Source organism: Giraffa tippelskirchi, chromosome 9, assembly GCF_054371585.1.
Source record: "Giraffa tippelskirchi isolate mGirTip1 chromosome 9, T2T-mGirTip1v1.2.pri, whole genome shotgun sequence".
Taxonomy (NCBI): Eukaryota; Metazoa; Chordata; class Mammalia; order Artiodactyla; family Giraffidae; genus Giraffa; species Giraffa tippelskirchi.
This window is the reverse complement of record NC_137283.1, coordinates 34,059,380-34,084,207: the sequence shown is the minus strand read 5'-3', so window position 1 is coordinate 34,084,207 and position 24,828 is coordinate 34,059,380. Positions and strand designations below refer to the sequence as shown.

At 39.8% G+C, this 24,828-nt stretch overlaps 1 protein-coding gene and 1 long non-coding RNA gene across 21 annotated transcripts in view; both read right to left on the bottom strand.

Moving 5' to 3' along the window:
• MAGI1 (membrane associated guanylate kinase, WW and PDZ domain containing 1) overlaps positions 1-24,828 on the bottom strand; it is a 635,735-nt gene that overhangs the window by 502,414 nt on the left and 108,493 nt on the right. The window lies entirely within an intron of this gene.
• LOC145520949 (uncharacterized) lies at positions 10,830-23,532 on the bottom strand. The gene is made up of 2 exons (XR_014064942.1): positions 22,718-23,532; positions 10,830-11,522 (listed from the first exon to the last, which is right to left on the bottom strand). It is a non-coding gene; the product is annotated as an uncharacterized LOC145520949 (long non-coding RNA).

Genomic DNA, 24,828 nt, shown 5'->3' with positions numbered 1-24,828 from the left:
CGACTCTGTGCAACCCCATAGACGGCAGCCCACCAGGCTCCGCCATCCCTGGGATTCTCCAGGCAAGAATAGTGGAGTGGGTTGCCATTTCCTTCTCCAGTGCATGAAAGGGAAAAGTGAAAGTGAAGTCGCTCAGTGGTGTCCGACTCTTAGCGACCCCATGGACTGTAGCCTACCAGGCTCCTCTGTCCATGGGATTTTCCAGGCAAGAGTACTGGAGTGGGGTGCCATTGCCTTCTCCGTACATGTACACACTTCAATATAAATCTTAATTTTATATGCAAATATACTTCTAGAGTAACATATCACAAAAGGATAACATTGGTGGAATTAAAGGTTTTTTTTAATCTACTCTAATATTACTCTAACAAACACATAGCATTCTGCTGCAACAGAAAGTTAATGGAAATCACATAAGCATTTTCCCACATTCTATGCCTTTAAATGGAGCATTTATAAAGCCATATTGCTTTCACAGAGATATTTGCTCCCTAAAATTAACTTGTAGCCCAAATCCAAATATTTAACTCAAGATAATTTCATAATTAGCCCTTTTTTCTCTGTAGAATTCTTAAGATAAATGCTTGAGATAAGACCACCAGCCAGAGCATTTGATATGCCACAAGTTTAATAATTCTTTCAATAGAATCAGTGCTCAAAATAACTCTTCAATTTATCTATTTTTGCTAGGTATTTTCACCCAGAAGTCCAACATTAATTACAAAGAATCAAATTCTTAGTCTTACCAAATGATACTCCACTGAAAACTTTAAATACAAATGGGGTAGGGGGTAAGGAGTGTGGGAAAAAGTATTATTTTTTAATACCTTAAGAAAAAGTAGTGACAAAGAAGAGTTTAGTGTGGCAACAACATATCATGTAGTCATTTGTTTGTAAAAACTGTATATACATATTTGTTTGTATTATGGATCCATGTGTGTATGTGTGTATAGTTACCCACACATACACCTATCAAACAAAAAATATAATTTGAAATTCAAATTTTGGCAAGTACAAACAATAGAAGTAAGTTGATGGCTCATTCATTCTTATGACTCATTTCAGCAAAAGTTTCTATTACCATTTAGAAATGCTTATTATACAAAGTCCTTCAAAACAACTGACTTAGAGCAACAAATAAAAACAACAGAGACCAATGACAAAGCAATACATTGTAAAAAAGATGCATTCACACTGTGAAATCTACACCAGGAAGATTCAGGTCCATGAAAACAGTCACCAGAGGCAGGAAGTTCCCACTTACTCGAGTCTATTTTCTCTCTATAATTCTTACTAAGAACACGTACTTTTATGATCATTCATCTGAAAACAAACAGGCTTATCATGGCCATGAAATGAAAATAGATTATAGGAAGGCAGAGGAGGAATGTCAACTTCATAAAAAAAAGAGAGAGAGAGAACATTTCAGAGGTGATGACAGATAATGGAAATATCACCCATGCCAAAAACTACCAGCCCTTTTGACATGACTGGACTAAAATCCTCTGTAGACAACAATATCAGAGGAATAAAATAAGAGGACTGGGAACAGAACACTTATGAGTTGTTTTCCTTTTTATGATGGAAAATTAATTTATAGCAAGAGCCTTGGCATCAGTGTTAACTTTCCATGCATGCACCCAAAACCCACAGAGATTTTTAATACAATTTCTAATATATTTCAGGTAACTTGCTTACATTTTGAATTAGACGTGCAAAGGGGGATTAAAGTTAAAACTGGATTAAGGAATGCAAATTAAAACAAACTCTCCCTGATGCATTCCTTTTCCAGAGAAAACAGAAGCCTTGGTCAAGTCCAAAGTGAGAGTACTAAAATGGCCTTAAGTCCATGGAAATGCACATCTTGCCTCCAAAGAAAGAGGGAAAAGAATGTTTTTCACATGTCTGCAGTTAATCACTTGTATGTTTAGATCAAAGAGAATAATTAAAGTTCCAAAAGAATTAGTGTTCCATGATTACAATTACCTGGACCCAGAATATAATGAGCTTTCTTGCCTATTGGTAAATTCTTCTATGAGTGTCTTCGGGACAGGTGATGGGCAGCAGATATCCAATCTTCATGCCATGGATATTTCTTCAAAGACACATGCAGCTTCCTTCAAGGATATATGCAGTTTCTTATAGATCTTATCTTGCCTTTATCAGGCATCTTTGAATTCATTAACTATTTAAAGTCACAACCACCACTCAGAACATAGAAGATACATATCAAACATCACTACCTAACTCTCAAAATAACTTGCTGTTCACTATAATGAACATGATGCGTGACAAGTGGACAGAAAAAAACAGTTAAAATTGGGAAGAGGTAGTAAAGACATGGACAAAAATAAGATGAGTCATGTAATTAATGTCTAATACTCGGAGAAGGCAATGGCACCCCACTCCAGTACTCTTGCCTGGAAAGTCCCATGGACGAAGGAGCCTGGTAGGCTGCAGTCCATGGGGTCGCTGGGAGTCGGACACGACTGAACGACTTCCCTTTCACTTTTCACTTTCATGCATTGGAGAAGGAACTGGCAACCCACTCCAATGTTCTTGCCTGGAGAATCCCAGGGACGGGGAAGCCTGGTGGGCTGTCGTCTATGGGGTCGCACAGAGTCGGACACGACTGAAGCAACTTAGCAGCAGCAACTAGACTTGAAACAAAGCTTAACATACAGTAGACACTCAAATGCTCACTAAATAATAATATTCTAGACATAATTACTTTGCCATATCTGTCTGTCCAACACCACACATATAAATACCAGTGTTTGACTAAGTTCTGATAAACTTGAAGTTAGGCTGGAGAGGGAATTAGCAAGAGGTCCTACAAGGTCCAACGAACAAGCATAAAATCCAACTGTGGTGTATACCACCGGGGAGCCTGGGAAATACTCCGCCACCAACCTCCTTCCAATTTTCTAGTCATTGTCATACCCCTATTTACCGGTTTCAGCAGACACACTTCCAGCTACCACAGCTGCATAGAACTCCATTGCACCGTTTACGGATCAAGGCTCTTATGGACCCAACTCTCTCAATCAGAGCTCCTCTCCCTGGAATTCTCAACGGGGACTACACGATTCCAACCTCAGTCTGGCCGAGCCAGTGAGAGTAAGAAATGTCTGCTAGGAACTGCAGGGAACCATGTTCTGGTATGGAAGGGAGATGAGTCTATTTTTAATAAACAGAAGAATAAAGCAAGAGCATATTAAGGGGGAAAGGGCAGATAACTTATAGCAAAACCAAATAAGGTTCAAAGCCCCAAGTCCTAGGGTATTTTAAAGGCTTGACTTCATGCCTTACCTTGACTACATGCCTTAACCTTATCTCTCAGGCACCTTATTTCCTACAAATACATATCTTCATTTTGCTTTTGCTAAAAAGCATTATACTAATAATCAACAGATAAGAAAGACTAGAAGGGGAAGGGCAAATGATGCAGGGTGGCACTTGAACAGAAGAGGAATCCACCACGCAGAGCCCAGACAGAGCCCGGAGAGCTCAGAGCAAGCAGATGAAGCACAGTTCTGTTCATCCACTGAGTAAGGGCTGGGGACAGACAGTGATCCCACTGGCTACAGATATCAGCGCTGTTTTTACAATGTTTTAGTATCTGTGAATACCACATTCTTTTCCTTTCTTGTACAGTCTTGTCTGAAGCTCTGGCAAATCCTACACAGGGGATGCAATCGAAAGCTGGCTGAGATGAAGTTTTGTGATTTCAGTTAGAAACATTCTCTCATTCACCACTTGCTACCGCTGTGGAAAAGAAAGAACTACAGTGACAAGGGGGGGGTTTCTATTGAAAAATATTTTTCCTAAGCTTCAGAATGGTGAAAATCACTTATCTACAAACAAAAATAACTTCTGTTTAAGCTATATGAAGATTGTGGTCCAATCCCCAGATTCTGGGAAAACGGCAAATTTTGTAGAGACTAATTCTACTGTTCTCATTTCCACACATTTGCGCTGACATAGCCAAGAATGGCTAAAAATTCCCCCAAATGCCTACTATCCCACAGAGTTCCAATAATCTTCACTTTAACTAGAACATGCTCATTCTGCTTCAGAAGATACCTGCCAGGTTGAAAAAAAATCATTATTATTAAAATATACCCCTTTCACCATACCAAAAAAAAACCTGCCAGGACTGTTTTCTGCAAAAGAACATAACTTAATTTTTCCCCATGATACTAAACATAAGAAAATTAACAATAAAAGCTCTGTGAGCATTCTCTGCTATAAATTAATGTTATCTTCTAATACAGTAAGAATAAGGAATAGACAGCTGGATTTGCTTCTGCTTCCTGAACAATTGTACAGGTTGGGATGTTAGCATTACACAAATAAAAGGGAGGCACACAAGCAAAGTGGAAGGAGAAAGGACTTCCCACATTTCTGAGCTCTGTCTTCCCAAAGAACTGGTCCCAGGAACACTGCCTCTCCCTCCAGGAGGGAAGTCACAGACTGGCAGCCCTCAACATGAAGCCCAGCTTCCAAGAGTGGAATGAAAATAAAAAGAGCCAAGATGGCTCCTTCACACTGAAATTCCAGCAATGCAGGAAGACAGCCACCCACCAAAACTGACTTCAGAGGCAAGGATAGCCCCAGCCCCTTGAAAGTGTAAAAATAAACCGCCACATGGAGTCATTCGTTCCTGCAGGAAGCACCCACAGCCCTGCTGGAGTCACAAGCAGAAGGGCTGAGTTTTAGCTGTAAAACAACAGACCAAGCTCGGGCTCTCTTACCTGTACCAGCCTGCGGCTCCCTCCCCCTTATTCCAATTTGGGACAGGCTGCCAGGGCTCTCCCAGCAACTCCGAGAAAGGGGCGGGGCTGCTGGAATGACTGCTCACACCTGCGTGCAGAAAACTGAGCATGCTCCCTCACCAGGAAAATGCTAGGGCAAGGATACCACCTTCATCTGAAGCTTAAGAGAAAGACCAGGACACTAGCACTGACCTTCCAACAGTACTATTAATCTCAGGAAACTAAAATTGCCCTAAGGAGCTTTAACACAATCAAAAATTAAAGATCAAAGGAAGAGAACAAAAGAGATCCTGAGTGTCAGTCAAAGGGCTGAAATTAGGCCCAGGGTCAGTCCTTTAAAAAGGAGCCATGGAATTTGTCCAGATTCAGCCAGAAGTTCTTAGTTTGAAGTCTTCATGCAATGGGAGAGCAGAAGATAAGAGCTCCAGCTATGCCACCCTGGTTTACACCCTGACTCCGCCAGTTCCTAGTTGGGTGTTACCTTGAACAATTCCCTCCTCTCTAGGGTAAAGTTTCCTCATCTACAAAACATCGATAACAGCAGTGCCTAAACTCCATAGGGTGCTGCTGCTGCTGCTGCTAAGTCACTTCAGTCGTGTCCGACTCTGTGCGACCCCATAGACGGCAGCCCACCAGGCTCCACCGTCCCTGGGATTCTCCAGGCAAGAACACTGGAGTGCAGTAAGAATTAAATTCTGAACACACAAAAAGCACTTACGAAATGTCATTATTAAGGGTAATAAACAGAGGAGTATGTACACACCCACACACACCCACACACCCATACCTTCAAGACCAGTTTCCTGAAGAGAAAGAAAAGAAGATACTTCCTGAAAGGTTTTTGTTTTTCTTCCTTGCCAATTGGTTTGCTTTAATCAAAATTCCTAAGTACCTTTTACAAATGGCCCAGTTTTCAATGCGCTGGGAATTAGGCACAGAAAATTTTAAATTCCTTGAAAACACACAAACCTAGCAAATTAGGTTGGAACACAGAATACGTCATCTTTGGGGAAGTCATCTAGATTGTGCAATAACTTTTTGATTGAGCTCTCACCTTTCAAACTAATTCTAGACAATGCAGAAACACCATCATATTCATGGCTGATAGATCTAAAATCTATGAGGTGAAGAGAGCTGGTGAAGGCCAGAGTTACCTACATTGACCAACCCCGATTCATTTTCTGTTTTCTCTGCTTGACTGAAAGCAGATTCTCAGGATTAGACAAGGCAATAAAGTCTTCCAATCTCAAGGCCCTTATTCCATCTTTAAAAGTTGTATTGTATTAATAATTCTGCCCCAGGAATTAAAACACCAACACCCCAACACGAGTCTATAAAACCCATTTTCAGAGCGGCACTTACCCAAAGAGTACAGAAAGGAGACAAAATATAGTCTAACAACTTAGTTGAAGACTGTACACCATTCAACTTATACTACACAGCAGGGGAAAATAGCATATCTAAAACAGAGGGCAGTGCCATAAAGATCAGGACAGACTTGTCCTCTGACAGATTTTTTTTTTGTGCTGCTTCTGGGTACAAGGAAGCATTCTCAAGAGTTTTTAGAATGCTAAAAGAATGGAATTTCTGGGGTGGTTTATATACAATTAAAGTATTCCCTTTTTTTAAAAATAACTTTACATTTGTTCACTTTTTATTTTAACATCTCTGTATTGGAACATGTGTTTTGCATTACCTAATAATGGAGAGGTGTGTCATTCTTCCGCCTGAAAATATGCTGCTATCATGAAAGCACATGTTCAAAATGATAGCAGTTAACCATAAAGAGAATGGAGGACTTGAATCAGGACTAAGAGAGGAAAGGGAGACTCATGGTCTAAAATTATAATAGAAGGATTGGAGAGGTTAAGGTGGCTCAAAAGAGCAAGTGAATGTTCTGTGGAGAAAGAAGCACTAGGGGTGGGGCTTATAGAGGGTTAGGATTACACCGGCACATAGAAGCAAGGAAGGATTTCAGCCCAGTATGAAGAACAGCCAAGACAAGCAGCTAATAGTAGCACAAGAGCTGTGCCATAGGGGGAAAAGAGGTGTACGATGAGTGCACATCTTTTCCTGGAGGGGACCAGCCCCCAGGCTCCCAGACCTTCCTTGCCCTCTTCAGTATCCATGAAAGTCAATGCCTTCATTGAACTCTCAAGGGAAAGACAATGAAAAGTCTAAATCTAAAACAAAGTCCATGGTCTTCAAACGAAGTTTTAAAAAGAAGAACTTAAGAATGTACTTCTGCATCTGAGTTGGGTGAGAAAAATGAGATCTCCCTATTGGATCTAGTGTGCATGCTCAGTCATGTCCAACTCTTTGCTATCTTACGGACTGTGGCCCGCCAGGCTCCTTTGTCCATGAGACTTCTCAGGCAAGAATACTGGAGTGGGTTGTGGTTTCCTCATCCAAGGGGATCTTTCTGACCCAGGGATCAAACTCATGTCTCCTGTATTAGTAGGCATATTCTTTAGCACTGAGCCACCTGGGAAGCCCATTGGATCTAGCATGGATCCATACATTCAGTGAGAAAAATCTTGCTTCCTATTTACTTAAAACAACCACTGGAATAAGCTCATCTTGGTTCAGGTTAAGGATTCTCAAAAAGAAATAGCTCAGTTACAACAGTAACATTAGTTTTAGTCATGCTACTGCCTAAAAAGCCTTTAATTAGAGTTTTTAAATCCTAAGAATCTTACTGCTTACCTCTCTTTGGTTTCAAATATGATGTCATATGTATTATTAATAATAAACATTCTATATATGTTATCTCCATTGATCCTTCAGAAAACTCTAGTGAGTGAATATCACTATCTTTTCACAGACTGAGGCCTAGTGAGATAAATTTATTTGCCCAACGTCCTATAGATTGTCAGTGACAGAATTAAGACTCAGACTCAGGTCTCTGGTTCCACATACTTTAAAGGTCACCACCTGCAAAATGCTTTCACTCCCACCTCAGTCCTGGATCTTATAACAGCTCAGTCAGTCAAGCTTCCACTACTGAAACATAAGGAATTATGAAAGCAAAGAACCAAGTTAAAAGCAAAAGCACAAATTGTTTTAAAACCTGGAAGACTCTGCTCTCCGGAACCGGCCAACCAAAGGCTTGACATTTTTCAAGTAGAAGCCTTCAGTAGACCTGGCTTTTCATGTTGCCTGACCCAGAATCCTCATTCAGTCACCACTAACACCATTAATCCTCCTGGGAAACTTCACTGTCATGTCATTGGAACCTGTTTCTAACTACTCCTTCTCCATCTCACTTCCTTCCTCAAACATCCAATGGTTTATTCAGACTTGTTCCTGCCTGAGGACCCTGACACTTGCCATTCTCTCTGCAGGGAACTCTCTTTCCCCAAGATCCATGTGCCTGGCTTGGCTCAATATTCCGACTCAAACATCACCTCCTCCAAGAGGCCTACTAGGATTACATCGTGCCCAACTCTTTGTGACCCTATGGACCGTAGCCCACCAGGTTCCTCTGTCCATGGGATACTTCAGGCAAGAATACTCCAGTGGATTGCCAAGAAATAGGTTAGGATACAACAATCAGCTAAGAAAAAACTGACTAACTAACCTGTCCAAAATAAAGTAGATCAGGATTCTCTGGCCACCTGCCCCTCCCAAAAACGTTCATCAGTCTTTCCAACATTCGTCCAACGCAGGGCAACTTTCCAGTGTACCTCATTAGAGGATTCTCTTGGTCATTAGCTATAAGGGCTGTTCACAGTCCCCTCATTTCCATCTGTAACACAGGGGGCTGCTACTCAGAAGACTTTTCATACCCTAGCATGTTATGCTGATGAAGATCAATTTAGTAATAAAAATGGTACATTTATGGTTTTAAAATATTTCCTCCCAGCTATGAGGAATTAACTCCATTTGCAATGCCAACCCTGTACACAACTGGGACTCAAAAGTGAAACTACTTCCAAGGAGAGTATGTGAATTCTTATCAGAGGGTGCGTTCTGCTCACAGTGCCTCCCATCTCCAGAAGGCGATTCTCAAGTTATAATCACAAGTATAAAATCCCTCTTCCTACACTGACACCATCAATGAAGTGCTAGTGTCAAAATTATGTTCTACAGCCCACGTCTTCCCAAAGTAGCCGCTGCCAGCTTTATTTCAGAGGTTTAGGGATTCCAAATGTAAGCAAACACAAATAATATCAATACAATGTTAGTTCATAACCATATGTCTGTTTGAAAAACATTATACTGAATAACTGAATACAAAATAATAAATAGTTTAAGTAGCTTGGGCTATTAATTTAAAGACTTAAGAAGCACCTTTGTTATGAGCTAGATATGTCATGAGCTGGGGATGTCAAATGTATGAGATTTTTTATCCCCATGAAAAGAATATACAGTGATCCCTCTAATGTCTGCTGGGGAAACTGGTTCCAGGATTCCCTGTGGAGATCAAATTCCACAGGTGTTCAGGTCCCTTATATACAATTGTACACTATTTGCTTATAACCTGTGCATATCCTTCCCACATATTTCAAATCATCTCTACATGATGTATCGGAGAAGGCAATGGCACCCCACTCCAGTACTCTTGCCTGGAAAATCCCATGGACGGAGGAGCCTCATAGGCTACAGTCCACGGGGTCACTGAGAGTCGGACGACTGATCGACTTCACTTTCACTTTTCCCTTTCATGCATTGGAGAAGGAAATGGCAACCCACTCCAGTGTTCTTGCCTGGAGAATCCCAGGGACGGCAGAGCCTGGTGGGCTGCCATCTATGGGGTCGCACAAAGTCAGACACAACTGAAGCGACTTAGCAGCAGTTAGCTACATGATGTATAACACCTAATACAAAGTAAATATTACATAAATAGTTGTAGGATATATTGCAAACGCTATGTAAATAGTTGCCAATGAGCTGCAAATTAAAGTTTTGCTTTTGGGAAGTTTATGGAAATTTTTTTCAAATATTTTTAATCTCTGGTTGGCTCAATCCACGGATGCAAAACCCATGGATACAGACAGCTAACTATACCAGTTAGTTCAAAGCAGATAGATAGAAAATGATGATAAATCCTGTGCTGACAATATAAAAATCTGTCAAAGACACATTCCAGAGGAAAATCAAATATCCTAGAAAATAAGTCAGTCGAAAACAACCAAAAAAGCATGTCACCATTAGTCAGTGTCTTTCTTATTTATATGTTAAAGTGGTTGTTGGGTCAGCACATGCCGAAAACTATAATGATGGAGGTATGAGGTAGCCAGGAAAAATTAGAAATTAATCTAAGGAAAGAGTCACTGATGGTTTGCAAAGAACTATTTATTTATAATATTGTGCTGTAAAAACAAAACACGACCTTCAACCTTCACCAAAATCTTACACTGGCTCCAACTTCCCTTCCCAATATGCTCCTGATGCAAAGGCCCTGGTCTCACCAAATCTCTGTTCATCACCTATGCAACATCACTGATTGATTTCTACCTTCAGGTCTCTTCCGTACATGGTAAACTTTTGCTACCCTACATGCATTTCCCCTGCATCTTGGTAGGAGTAATGCAATTCTTTCAAGAGACAAAATACTTTCTTCACTGGTTCTGGTTGAGTGAGAGTCAAGGTGCTCTGTGTGGGCACTTACCCAAGCTAGACCATTTGTTCCGGCAGAAAAAGGCTGAAAAAGACCAGGGGGGCAATCATTCTACAGGGGGCATTTGACAGAGATGGTGCATCAGTTCCTTCACCCAGCAACCCTGGAGGTGTCCAGTTCCTAACCACTCTGATTCCATTTTTCAGGTGATCCTCAGACTCCACAGGCTACTTTACTCCATGTCTCTATTGCTGCTTCTTAATAAATGTATTTTCTGCTTGAAGCGTATTCAGGGCAGATAATCTGCTGCTTGCAACCAAAACACACAAAGCCCACATGCTTGACAAGATCATTCTGACAGCTTGGTACCAAAACCCAGTCACAGATAATTTTCAAGTCCCTCAATGCTACACCCCAACACCATGAACCTCCCTCCTCAAAGTTTTTATGACTCCTATCATGTACTTTTACTTTTTTATTTACTCCGCTTTTCAAACAAATACAAAACCATAATTTTATATCCCACTAACTTGTGATTTTCCAGCACTGAATTTGCTACCAAGAAGGTGATAAAGTTCTTTTATCTACCATCCCTAGGTGGTTACTCCCACTTATTTCACTAACCCTAACCCTAACCCTAACCCTTATTTCACTTAATCTACACAGGATAGGTGGTGCTATCCCCTTTAACAGACAAGTATACTAAGGCTGAAAAGAGATTACCTTGCCCAAGAATATATATACCCTTCTCTTGAAAAAACAAACCAGGACTTAAATCCAAGTATTCCCTCAAAAGCCTAAATTCCCAACCACCAATTATAACATTTGACTGGGGTAGAGGAAATGGGTATGAAACTAATTGCACCTTGGCAATTTTTATTTTGTTAACTGGTTACAGATGACCAACCCATATCTTCTCTTGGGTCTCATTTAAAAACTCTGCCAATCTGAATGTCCACAAGCCCTGTCTTGAAAACTATTCAGAGTTAAATGAAACAATCCATTACTTCATCTAAACAGAAAAAATGAAATGCTGTCCTCTTAAGAAAAATGTCAGCATCCTAAATCACACACATCATGTCCACAGACTTTCAGTTTAGTTCTGTTCAGTTGCTCAGTCGTGCCCGACTCTTTGCAACCTCATGTACTGCAGCACATCAGGCTTCCCTGACCATTACCAACTCCTGGAGCTTACTCAAACTCATGTCCATTGAGTCAGTGATGCCATCCAACCATCTCATCCCCTGTCATCCCCTTCTCCTCCCACCTTCAATCTTTCCCAGCATCAGGATCTTTTCAAATGAGTCAGCTCTTCGCATCAGGTGGCCAAAGTATTGGAGTTTCAGCTTCAGCATCAGTCCTTCCAATGAACACCCAGGACTAATTTCCTTTAGGATGGACTGGTAGGATCTCCTTGCAGTCCAAGGGACTCTCAGGAGTTTTCTCCAACACCACAGTTCAAAAGCATCAATTCTTCAGCTTTCTTTATAGTCCAACTCTCACATCCATACATGACTACTGGAAAAACCATAGCTTTGACTAGACGGACCTTTGTTGGCAAAGTAATGCCCACAGACTTTAGAGTTGCTTTATAAGCAGCTCTGACAAAGCCAAGGCAGGGGCAGGGTGACAGAACAGCTGACAGAGAAGCTAGGAAGAATCCATCAGTGAATTAAAAATTAGCTACAAGTGGTAATTTACATATGGATCACTAGGATTTGGGCACAGTTAAAAACAGCTCACATCTGGTTTTATTTGGACTCCCTGTTTTGTCTAATAAACAAGTGCCAAAATGTAAGGAATTCTGATTTTGGGCTTTTAAAAAAAATCAAGTTAACACAAAGAGGTATTTTTTTCAAGTCATACACAAAGCAGAGTTAGTTTTGGGAATGCAGACATGCAGCTAGAAAGACTAAGTCACTGAATCAACTCACCATGAGACCCTGAGCAAGTGACTTGATCTTCTAGAACTAGCTTCCTTAATAAAATGGGGAAATATGTTTCCTAGACTAATCTCACAGGATTATTATAAGAATATGGCACCCCACTCCAGTACTCTTGCCTGGAAAATCCCATGGACGGAGGAGCCTGGTAGGCTACAGTCCATGGGGTCGCTAAGAGTCACACACGACAGAGCGACTTCACTTTCACTTTTCCCTTTCATGCACTGGAGAAGGAAATGGCAACCCACTCCAGTGTTCTTGCCTGGAGAATCCCAGGGACGGCGAACCTGATGGGCTGCCCGTCTATGGGGTCGCACAGAGTTGGACACGACTGAAGCGACTTAGCAGCAGCAGCAGCAGCAAAGGAAAGTATTTTATTCAGGAAAGATTTATGACCAAGACAAGATATTAACAAACATGCCCAGGAGAAGCAAAGCAGGTCCAACTGAGTCGACATTTGGACAAGTTTGTCCAATGTGTTACAAACTGCAGGATAAGATTAGTTGCAAGTCACCAAATCAGAAAGAAATCCAGTCCCCATATCATCAAGCAATCCACCCACAGACATCATGAAGAATGACATAGGCTTTATTTAGCCTAATCATTTTAAATACAACCAAGCTATGAAGTTCAATGCTTCATTAAAAATTATTCAGACTTGACAAACTTGCATTTCACAAAATAAATCCATTGAAATGGAATTGGGATCATGCTCCCACCCTCCCCCTCCCTCTGCCCAAACAAAATCAAAGACAAAAACTATGGTTCATGCTTTTACGTAACTTCTACTAAGAGGCAATCTCAATGTATGTTCTGTAGAAAGCTGATAGGTATGTACAGTTTTGGAAGACAAGGAGGTGATGTACAGAAAGGATGGGTTCCAGAGGAGTTCTCTGGTAAACTAAGTATATTCCTTAAATATGGTACTGCCCACATCCTCTAATATAGTACACACTTCAAGTTCCTGAGTAAATGTTGGAATGAAAAACATTTCCCAAACATTTGTACTGAGCATCCTACAGGGAAGTATTTCATGTGAGACACATTGAAAATATGGTAGAAAATACTTAAAGATGGAAATATATGAAACTGACCTCTTTTCAAAACATAGAAATGCATATAAATAGCAGCATGGGAGGGGAGTTCTACCACTGACTCAGTATCCTAAGTTCCCTTCATACTATTCAAGGAGTACTACAGTTCCCTGAACATTATTAACAACTTAGAAGACACTCATATGAGGCCAAAATGCAATTCATCTAAAACTGGAGAGTCCATTAGGAAGGAAGGAAGGAATGCAGGAAGAAAGGGAAGAAAAGGAAAAATAAAAATCAGAGACTCTTCTTTCTCTCCTAATGATGATCAACAAACTTGCTTTCACCTTTTTTTTGGTCAAGAGAGTTAGACTTATGAAAAAAATCACCTCAGGGTATATTATTCTAATCAATCAAACATCTTCAGGGGATGCACCATATGACTCTACCACAGGTCAGCAGATAGAAGTGAGGCGGGAAATTCCGCCTACTAAAGGCCTTCTGTGAAACATGTTAACGGTAAATTGGTAATGAAGTCGACCCATTGTTTTATAGAGAGTAATGTAAATAAATCTGAACGCACAAATAAACACATCCTAATCAGCATACTTCCTGATTTAATGGTTTCTGCAATTGCAAATGTGGATGCTTTCAGGGCCCATGTAGATAACCTTAATGAGTGAAGCAGGCAGGGCCTAAGGAAATAGAGTTATGAGGACTGAGGAGGAACTTGAGAGCACACATAAGCCTCAAGGCTTTCACGCTCAATTCAATTAAAACACAGTGCTGGCTTCTCCCTTCCTCCCCTCTCCAAAACAAAACATAACAGGTGCAGTCCACATTCAGCCTACAGGCTGCTGGCTGGAGACCTCTGGAGACCCACTGTTCTTAAGAGGATTTGACCCAACTCCTCTGCAAATGCCTGATGAGCACATTACATTCACAAACTGCCAAGTTGAGAATAGAGTGTCAACCCAGATGTGTCAAACACATTTGCTTATGGTAGATGAATATTTTGCAAGGTATACGTACAAACATAATAGATTTTCAACACTGTACAACTGAACGTCTTACAATCACCTCTTGAGTGACCTCAGGCAATATATGTCACCTCTCTGAGCCTGAGTCTGCTCATTTATACAATAAATATGATAATACCAAGCCCTCTGTATTGCAGTACAGGTTACACAAGAATACATTTGTAACATCTGTAACCCTTTTAGCAGATAGCAGGCATTTGTTAAGAATATTAATAAAAAGAAATTTCAATTAAATAGAGCTGGGTCAATACCTGCTATGATAGAAGAGCCCAATGGGAGGAAGAAACTGGCAGGGACTCAGCCAATGAAAGGCCAGGGTCTCTGTTTACTATAGCCCTCCCCCAATTTCCATTTCCTCTCTGCTAAAGTGGTCTCCTTCCCTTGCTGAAGAGGGAACTTGCAGGTGACTTGCCAAGGTTGCAGACTCTCAAACTTTGACTCTCCGCTGAGCCCAAATATTTTTGCTGGAGAAGTTTCTGGCAATCTATTTACTGCAGACCTACACAATCAATTAAACAATAGTTAATAATTTTTATTACGAAGTATATGTCAGTTACTACTATACATGATGTACAGAATGATTCATTGGAGGATAGAATAAATTTCATAGGTAAACAATGTTGATCAATCCCTTGGGAGAAGCTACTAATCTTGTGACCAACATTAGTCACTATCCAGAAGTCATGGAAAGATGCCAGTGCCACCACATGGAAATGCTCAGAACCCAGAGAAGATTAAAAAATAGTAGTGCCATTCAAATTTGAACAGTAGTTTGTACACATTTAGCATTAATTCTATTAAATATTTTTAAATACAAATCAGAAGTGCAAATCCAAATATACATAGGATGCTAATACAAAGCTCCCTGTCAAACACTTTATAATATACACAGTCATTTTCCCTCCCATAATTCACATGGATTAATGTTACTATTTTCACCATGTCTTCCAGCAGATGATCAGTATAACTCCCCTTTTTAAGACACTGAACACTTTCCCCTACAAAAATTTAAATTCCAACTTGTTAAGCTTTTTTATTTCATTAATCCCTGAAGAAAATGGACTGGGAAGAGGAAAAATGATGAAGTAATAACACCCAGGTGCTTCCTACCTAATTAAAAGAAGTTTACAGCTGCACTGTAGTGAATCATCCCTGTGGATTATCCACATGTATCAGCAGCAGCAGCATCCTTCAAGTGGCACGTAGCTCCATCAGGAGCCATATTCCATATGCTTTCCTGAAAACTGCCATCTCTTAGCTTTGGTAAAATGATGACTATCAGGTAACTAATGGTATTTTCTGCTTCCTGGCTTTCCTCCCTATGGACATCTCAATTCACTTGTATTTCCTTAATTCTAAAAATAATTAAGTAACCATGAAGCAAGAGGCTCAGAGCTTAGTAAATCAAGCTTTAATTTATTTTAAATCAAAGTGTACTGTCAGTGTTAAAAAAAAAAAAAAAGCTAGATGCAAAATGAGTATAAAGTTTCCATTTGTGTTTCACAACACACACCTATACACACCTTGTCATTAACTCCAGGAAAATCCACCAAGGGAAGTGAGGGGAACCAAGTTGATTATGGGTTTCATCGTATACCCTCTTACCTTCTGAAATTATACACCTGATGAATATATTAATGGCCCCCAAAATGTACCTTTGACTTTTAAAATTTTCATCTGGACTGCCAGGTATTTCTTACATATCAAAGTACTACTAAAAAAGAAGTTTACACTAATCTGTTTTTAACAAAAATTTACCCATGGATATTTCTCTTTTTTACCTATAAATAAAGTATCTAGAAAGGCATACATCAGACCACTAACTCTAAGCAGAAGGGACTAGAAGGTTTGTTTTGTCTAGCCTTCTGTAACAGTATCACTTCTAAAATTTAAAAATAATAATAATAAAGTAAAAACTGATCAAACCAGTCAACCCTAAAGGAAATCAGTTCTGAATATTCATTGGAAGGACTGATGGTGAAGCTGAAACCCCAATACTTTGGCCACTTGATGCGAAGAACTGACTCACTGGAAAAGACCTTGATGCTGGGAAAGATTGAAGGCAGGAGGAGAAGGGGACGACAGAGGATGAGACGGTTGGTTGGCATCACCGACTTGATGGATGTGAGTTTGAGCAAGCTCCAGGAGTTGGTAATGGACAGGGAAGCCTGGCGTGCTGCAGTCCATGGGGTCGCAAAGAGTCGGACAGGACTGAGAGACTGAACTGAACTGAATTCAGAGGGTAAACAAAGAGATACCACTCCACATCTATTAGAATGGCCACAATTCAGAAATAACAAGACCAAATGCTGACAAGGATGTAGAAGCAGCAGGAACTCTCATTCATTCTGGTGGGAACAAAGAATGGTACAGCCACTTTGAAAGCCATTTTGGTGGTTTCTTACAAAACTAAACAGTGTTACCACACAATCGTGCTTCTTGGTATTTAACCACAGGAGGTAAAAAACTTACATCCACAGAAAAACTTATGCACAGATGTTTAGAGCAACTCTATTCACAATTGTAAAAATCTGGAAGTAACCAAGATGTCCCCTAGTAAGAGAATGGATAAATAAACTGTGGTACATCTAGACCATGTAAGATTATTCAGCACTAAAAAGAAATGAGCCATGAAGCCATGAAAGGGCATGGAGGAATGTTATATGCATATGACTAAATGAAAAACCAATCTTAAAGGCTATACTATACAACTCCAACTATATACAACTCCAACTATATGACATTCTGGAAAATGCAAAGCTACAGAAAGAGTATAAAGATCAGTGGTTGCCAGAGGTTAGAGCAGCAGGAAGGATCAATAGAAGAACATAGATAATTTTTAGGGCAGAGAAAATACTCTGTATGATACCATAACTGAGAATATAAGTCTTTAAACATTTGTCCATACCCAGAGACTATATAATATCAAGAGGGAATCCTCATGGAAACTATGAACTTTGGGCGATAACAATGTGTCAGTGTAGGTTCATCAATTATAACAAATGCTATCACTCTGGTGAGGCATGTTGATAACACTTGAGGTTATGCACATGTGCAGACACAGGGTATAGGGGAAATCTTTCTACCTTACTCTCAGTTTTGCTATGAACTTAAAGCTGCTCTAAAAAATAAAATCTATTCTTTTTAAGCTACACAGAAAAATGTCAGAATGAGACTGAGTTAATTTTATAAAGAGAATAGCTATATACTGAGGTAGGCTCAGAATGCTAACAAATAAACTGTTATCTTTAAGCATTTTTATTAAATGCTCAGGACAACTGTAGTTTAAACAGGGACTTAATTATATCAGCTTAATTTTCTGCATTCTTTTGTTATCTTCCAGATTCAACTTATTGTATAGGAATATTCCTATTTCTTCATTACAGATCTTCTGCACTTACAAATAATTAAAAAGTACTTCAAATGTTTCTGCCCCTCAAATAGTTCATATATTATTTGACTGTTGGCAGCAACTGGGCTTCCAATGTATTTTGTAATTACTGTGAGTTTAATAACAGTGTGATATTTAATATAAAATTCTATTTTTTACTGAATGAAAGAATTTATATTCTACAGTTCTTTACAATTTTCAAAAGTTTCACACACATGATTTCATATAATAACCTCTTTTTTCCCCTATGCAATCTTTACTTAGCTTATCTTGATTAAAAACCTAGAGTGGGAAAGTTTTACCTGTACAATGTATTCTTTTGAGAATCTATAGAAATATCTAGGTCCACAACATTCTTCAACTGATCTTTTTACAATAAATAAATTGTTTTCATCCTACTGCTTGGGGGCTAGGTGTGTGAATTGAAAATTCAGTTCAGTTCAGTCGCTCAGTCGTGTCCGACTCTTTGCGACCCCAAGAACCGCAGCACGCCAGGCCTCCCTGTCCATCACCAACTCCCGGAGTTTACCCAAACTCATGTCCATCGAGCCGGTGATGCCATCCAACCATCTCATCCTCTGTCATCCCCTTCTCCTCCTGCCCCCAATCCTTCCCAGCATTAGGGTCTTTTCCAATGAGTCAACTCTTTGCACGAGGTGGCCAAAGTATTGGAGTTTCAGCTTCAACATCAGTCCTTCCAATGAACACCCAGGACTGATCTCCTTTAGGATGGCCTGGTTGGATCTTCTTGCAGTCCAAGGGACTCTCAAGAATCTTCTCCAACACCACAGTTTAAAAGCATCAATTCTGCGGCGCTCAGCTTTCTTCACCGTCCAACTCTCACATCCATAGATGACCACTGGAAAAACCATAGCCTTGACTAGACGGACCTTTGTTGGCAGAGTAATGTCTCTGCTTGAAAATTAAGATATGGCTAAAATATTTCAAATATTTTTCTTCACTTCAAATTACTCCCCCCCATAAACAAATGTCTCATATGGAAAATGCTTATAAAAAGTGCTGAACACTTAAACCCAGAGAGAACTGATTTTCTGAAGGAAAGATGATAATCATCATTTTCCAAAAAATAAAAATAAATAGAACCACCACTACAAAATGAACACCAGCCAAAAGGGCATAAAACTTGAGTCGTATATTATTCTGGCAGACAACAATAGCATGTCTACTGGGGATTCAAAGTACATGGAACCAGGAAATAAGCTAAGCATTGATTTGAGAAGATCAGTTTTCATGACCCTACTCAAGAGAATTTCATCACCATTTATTTTGGAGAAGAGTGAATTAATATAACTAGTTTTGGAGATTTTTTTTTTCCCACCCAGAAGATAAAATGCTGACTTTTCATTCTGAAACTATATATGTAAGAACAACACAGCTTTCCATTTCTTTTTTCTTTGAGTTAAAACTGATATATAACATTATACTAGTTTCAGATATACAACATAAGAATTCAATATTTTTATACAGATGTGCTATTTCTTAATCCCCAAAATGCTTACACCAGAGAAGGCATCCAGGAGGGAATTTGGATATATTCTCATTCATATTCATTCTCCTCCCTCCATCCTCTACACCTCTCCTGTTGTGCCAAGTGAGAAAAAGGCAATTTTCCACCATTTGAGGCCTTGCTGACAATGAACACTATATACTGTTGGAAAAATTTTGCCCATACATACTCTTAACCACCTCCTTAATAGCCAGATACTCATTTGTGTATCAAAAGTCTACTTTTTAACTAAATACTCTAGATCTTCAAGGATCTCCCTGGGGGTGCAGTGGTAAAGAATTTGCCTGCCAGTGAGGGAGACACAAGAGGCGTGGGTTCAATCCCTGGGTTGGGAAGATCTCCTAGAGAAAGAAATGGCAACCCATTCCAGTATTCTTGCCTGGGAAATTCCATGGACAGAGGAGCCTGGAGGGCTACAGTCCACAGGGTCACAAAGAGTAGGACACGACTTACCAACTAAACAAGAACAAATCTTTAGATAGGCATGGCCTCTCCAAAGGGAGGACACTTAAGCTGAGTAAGAGAACAGATTTAGTAGAATCAAGAGAAGTTAAACAGAAAGGCACACACACACACATTCTAGACCTTCAATCATGTTTCCCCCTTTAAATTTTTCAATTGTATCTATCCAATGGTCATCAGCTTAAAATTCCTGGAAATCCAAGAATGACAGTAATCTAAGTGGTCACCTGGCCAAACTTCTCATCTAATGTCTGAGTCCATTCACAACTTCTGCTTAGGATGACCCAGGATGGGTTTGGAGAGCTCAGACGCCAATGAACGAACCACCTTTTGAGGCGGCCACATCTCATTTTAGGGCACTTCACAAGTCACCAATTACGGCCATAGTCCTGTTCACATCTCTTAGGTCCACAGAAAACAAATGGAAGTTCATTTACAAATATCAGTTGTTCACTTATTCAAAGTGTTGGTCTCTACCTCCTTTCTGCTGTATTATTTCCTCAAGTTCTGCCCTCATTTTCTCTAAGGTCTCTGTTAATAGCCATTAAAGACAGTAATATTCAAGAACAAGTTGTTTTAAAATTACTTTCCTTCCAGTTTTAAGCTGTGTGGAACAAAACATATTGGCTCTTCAATCAAATTCTGACAGTCACATACAAACGCCACATGAATTTCTAATCCTGAACCATCTCATTTTAAGCCATAATACATGAGTCATGCAAAAACCTAGCTTCTCTTAGATCCAATCATCTCAAGGCACTCCATATTTATAAACTTCATTCTCTCCTGGAACTTACATATTTTTTAAACAATACAGTATAATTAAGTTTAGCCCATTTTGCCACTTATCAAAAAGACTCTTAACATTTATTCAATTTCACATTTCAGAAGAAAATTAAAATTAATGTTAAATTATACCTTGTGGTATTTATACATGGGTTTTAATTTATATTACATTTACATTCACTAGGTACAAAATAGAATTAGGTTGCAATTTTATACTTATAATCTACTCCACTGCCAAAATAAGCTCAGTAAAAAGTGATAATTGCACTAAAAGTGTGAACATACAACTTTGACTTTTTATTACCATTTCAGAACCCACTGCAGAAATTATTTAATATGGTTTTGCCAAGTTGGAAGAACCCTATCACATGATATCTGCTCAAGCCAATGTGCAGTCATAAAAAAATTGACTTGAAAAGATAATTTTTTAAAGTATGTGTTTTAGCCTTGACTTAACAACTTTCTTAAAAACTCTACCACCAGATCAGAATAATCTCCAATCAACAGAGACCCCATTACCTCTCTTGTAATATACTCTCCAGTCGCCATTCCCCTGATCCCCAAGGAATGATCATTTTGCCGTCAATCGCAGAAAAATGAATTAAAAAGAATGATAATTGTATGCAACCTACTAACAAAAGTTAGAGAAACAAAGAAGAAAATCAGAATTGATTTGGAAAAAGTCAACAAAAAATTCTTATTAGAAAGTAATTTTAGGTTCAGGTTAAATACGAAAGAAAAGAACAAGAAGAAGAGAGTATTAAATGTTTTACCCTGTACTGGTTGTGTATTACACTGCTGCTGCTAAGTCACTTCAGTTGTGCCCGACTTTGTGCAACCCCATAGACGGCAGCCCACCAGGCTCCCCCGTCCCTGGGCTTCTCCAGGCAAGAACACTGGAGTGGGTTGCCATTTCCTTCTCCAATGCATGAAAGTGAAAAGTAAAGTGAAGTTGCTCAGTTGTGTCCGACTCTTAGCGACCCCACGGACTGCAGCCCACCAGGCTCCTCCGTCCATGGGATTTTCCAGGCAAGAGTACTGGAGTGGGGTGCCATTGCCTTTTCCAGTGTATTACACTATTTATCTGCATTATCACATTTAATGCTGAAAACTTCCTAAGACACAAGTACTATTACTGGTGCCCTTCTACTGAAACTGAGCATCTAATATATGACATGACATGCACAAAGTCACATAAAGAACAGCAGACAGCTGCTACCATCGGGTCGTGGAGGAGGGAAAGGGAGGAAAGATTCACCGCTGCCTCAAGGCCTGGGCTTGTCTAGTGGGAGGCCTTGGTGTGTGTGGGCTCTGAAGCCCTGCAGGACCAAGTCCCCAGCCTGTTCCCTGGGCCCCCTAGTTCACATGCCAGACCGAGGCCAGGTGAGCGGAGAAGCCACGGGATAAGGCTGGGATCCACCTCTTACCTCGTTCTCCAACGGCCTACACTCCACTGACCGCTGGCTGAACAGGCCACTAATGGCCACTCTTGACAGTTGCTCGCTTGGGGCCCACTGTGTCACTGACCAATGGCTAAGCAAGGACCTCTAACCACAGTTCTAACCATCTCACATCAGTGGTCTCCCGTTAGTGGTTTCACGGTAACTGTTGCCTGGTAAGGAGTTGCGCTGTAATGGCGTAGAGCAACAGCCACATGCTAACTAACGACTGTGCACCGCCCCGCTATTACTACTACATACACCTAAGTTGAGCTCTGGTAGCACAGCACATAAAGAGAAAACACACCATTTCTTTTTGATAGCAGGAACATCTGGTTATGTCACATATAAGAGAGTCACAACAGAAGATATGTGCAAAATATAGCCTCCCTAAGGGCTGAAAAGTACCTAGATAAAACTTGATTATTCTATACAAGCCTGCAAGTTTGATTCTAAATCCCAGGTTCATACACCTCAGTCAAAAGATTTCTAATCCTTCCATGCAAGACCTATGCTTGCTCTATTCATTCCATAGACATCCACAGGCCCAGCCATGGATGCGATTGTCAAGCCTGCCTTCAATAAACATCATAAACAATAAACATCATAAAAAGCGTACTGGGTACCTGACATTTTGCTTGTTCTTAACAATACAGTAGTAAATATGACAAATACAGACACAGTTCACAGAGAGTTTACCCTCTAGCAAAAATGAGACATTCAATCAGTCATTTTAAGTGAGATAAGGATTACCAAGGAAACACAAAAGATGTTACGGGGGATATGAGATAAGGTGGTCAATTATGTGCAGCTGTACATGCTGTGCACTGTACAAGGGCACATGGCCAAGGAACATGTGTAGCCCTATCCATATGTAGAGCCTGACCAGAAGAGCATTATTTCCTCATTACCACAAAGAGGCAATTCAAACTAGCATCAGCCCTGAAGCTGTAGAGGACAGAGGTCAGGTCTTGTAGGTAGCAATAATAAATTTGGATTTTATATTAAGAGTGATGGGAAATAAGGGAAGAATTTTGTACATACTAGACTCAACTGTCTATAGGAGCAGAGGCAGTAATTTACTCAAGATGATTTCATCACTTGTGTAATACTGAAATAATTCAAGGAAATGTATAAATAATTGAAGTGAAGACCATTTGTCAAAATTCCATTTTGGCTTTTACCAGTTGATGTGCATTTAAAACCAGGATGAAAAATATAGCTTTTTTTCATTCTCTTAACTTCAGGAGCCTATCAACCCTTTATTAATCAGATGTACTTTCGTTTGACTCCAGTAAGATCACAAGCCCTATGCAAAGCTGTCTTCCATTTCCACACAGCAAGTTCTCACCTTCAAGAGATGCTACTAAAATGCTCGAATGAAGAAGATTCGGTCTTCAGAAAAGGGATCTATTCTCCCCATCCAGGAGACTGTAAAGTTGGAAAATTAAATCTGTCACTTTAAGATTTATGAGTCCTGAACTTTCAGAACTTATAGCATCAAAGCAAGCAAGAAAATCACTGGGAGACAAATCTATATAACGTGGGGATTTTAAGAGAAGCCATCATTTCCTCCACAGAAACCAGAAGGCCTAGAAACGTGAGGTCAGAAAAAGGTCATCGATATCCAAAATTATCTCCACGTGAGTCAGTGTGTTTAGAGCGTTAGACCAAGCTTCCCACGGCTCTCATTACATACAGTGTGTCAAAAAACGTGTCTCTGGTCAGATAACGTTTAAGAAATCCTACTTCCTCCATTCTAGGCTTCAGTTTCCTCACATATCAAATGAGAATAACAGTCGTGCTTATTACCTCCTAGAGCCACTCTGAAGATTTACAAGGTAATACATGTAAAGTGCTCAGACCATGTTTGGCACATACTAAGTGCTAAATAAAAGTTAACTGTTATTGTTATTTTCATTTTTAAAGCATCATGATGGATTTCCATGCATAAAACCCTCTGAACAGACATGAGAACAGATAAATCCATTCAGCTGTACATGTCCCAGTCTTTCCCAAACTTGTCTGGCCAGCAGATCCTTTTCTCTACCTGTTAAACACTTTCTATCACTAGGGGAGCTCAAGTCCTACAGAGCTCACCATGGGATACGCAGCTGCTCATTCAGGAATCCAAAAGGAAATTTTATTTATAACAGAAGTCACGAGATGGTAGAAGAAAAAGCAGACCCATATTTAGGCCACCTTTAAATTTACAGTTCCTCATCTATTGCATCGTCCTTGATATTTCCGTTGAAATTTAATTCCAAAGTAATAAAAGGCCTCGATCCAGGTGGTGTTTTTATGTGTTATTTATACATCAGAAATTGGCTGAAAGGTCACATGAAATGACAATAAAGGGCATCTTGCCCAGACTTAGTGTAAAAAAGCCCACCTTGACTCAACAAGGACAATTATAAACAACCCAGGGCCAGTGAAAACATAATTCCCCAAAGTGGAGCTGGGAGGAAAACAATAAGAACTTTTGTTCATAATATCAACACAATGTGCCTCATTCTTTTTTCTGTTTACATAACCTAGAACCCTAAGTAACACTCCTTTAAGAACTAGAACGTATCTGTTAGACTGATAAAAATGAAGAATTCCCCCACCACCACAGCCATGAAGAACATCACTCTCTTAAAAATAATTATAATAGTTCACACTTACATAGCCATAACTATCTTTAACGTATAACTCATTTAATCCTCACTACTACCCTTCGACATAAGGGCTTTTATCCCCATTTTTCAGATGAGCACACTGAGGATGCACCAAGCATCAAGAACCTTACCCAAGATCACACAACTAGTAAAAGAGGAATTCAAGTCAAGAGACTTATGGTTCATGCTCTTGACTGCTATACA